The 1218-nt window shown below is 42.4% G+C and overlaps 1 protein-coding gene across 1 annotated transcript in view; it reads right to left on the reverse strand.

The window, feature by feature from the left end:
* Positions 1-1131, reverse strand: part of LOC101848011 — an 8254-nt gene extending 7123 nt beyond the window's left edge. Inside the window, exon 1 of the mRNA XM_005111650.3 lies at positions 281-1131. The gene's annotated coding sequence lies outside the window, so the exon portion shown is untranslated. The remainder of the gene's footprint in view (positions 1-280) is intronic.
* Positions 1132-1218: the final 87 nt, after the last annotated feature.

The following is a 1218-nucleotide window of genomic DNA, read 5'->3' on the forward strand; positions in this document are numbered from 1 at the left end:
TGTCTGTCTGTCTGTCTGTCTGTCTCTCTCTCTCTCTCTCTCTCTCTCTCTCTCTCTTTCTCTCTCTCTCTCTGGCTTTTTTTTCTCACTCTCTCTGCTTCTCTTTCTCTTTATATAAACATATAAGCACTGAAACATCGCAATTGTAACAAATACAAATATATTTTACTTTTGTAAACGAAGGGGAGACAAGCACCTGCCTGGGTTCTGATGGGAGAGGGGAGAGGGGGTGGGGGTTGAGTGGTGGACCCGTAAGACGATAAAAATTCTGCAAACTCACCGTAGCAATATAATATGCCTTCTATTTGCCGTCACACTGATATGGAAAAACTTGTCAGCTCCGCAGGTCTCAGCTTGGATAATTTCTGTCGTTGTCAAAGAGGTAATGGTCGTCGTCAGCAGTTTCTTCTTTTTCGCTCTTGTAGTAGCGGTGAGTGTTGATCTGCCTGTGTAGCGGCTCGTGAACCTTTTATACTCCGTCCGCCTGCGTTGCGGCTGACGCAAGAATTATGCAATATGTCGCATGACTCATTGTTATGCAGGCCCACGCAGTCACATGACCTGCGGGGCGGCTAAAATTTTCCGAACGTCTAAAAATAGATTAGGGGCCATTTCAAAGAAATCTGAGTGGTTAAAATGAACATTATGTTTGTGCTATATCTCATCGTTTACAAAAGCAAAAATAAAATTGTCAAAATGTTTGCAAGAAAACCGCAAGCCAGATCTTACTCCGTATTTCCCTAGCATTTGCACAATCTGCTTCGTGCATTCATGAAGATGGAGAATAAATTATATAAGTGTTTTGAGACGACCCATCCTGCAACCATGCGTAGAGACCTCATCGTGGACAACGCAGGGGATGACGTCACAGTTTGAAATGTCGCCTGCGTTGGGGGTCTTCTCAAAACATTTATGCAATGATGGTCAATACGGGCAAGGTTTAAGTTGTTATTGTTACAGTTTTCTCTTTTGATCCTGATTGATTTTCTGCCTTGTTTCCCTTAACTCTGAAGTTTCTGGGTTATTATTGCATCGTCGATGTGGGAGGGCCAAAATTCAAAGTACAGATTAAATAAGTGAGAGAAGACAAATTTGAAAAATGCATGCATAAACAAATGTGTACATAGTACACATGCATGCACACACACATAGACATAAACACACACGCACACACACACACACACACACACACACACACACACACACACACACACACAC

Source organism: Aplysia californica, unplaced genomic scaffold, assembly GCF_000002075.1.
Source record: "Aplysia californica isolate F4 #8 unplaced genomic scaffold, AplCal3.0 scaffold01096, whole genome shotgun sequence".
NCBI classification, from domain to species: Eukaryota; Metazoa; Mollusca; class Gastropoda; order Aplysiida; family Aplysiidae; genus Aplysia; species Aplysia californica.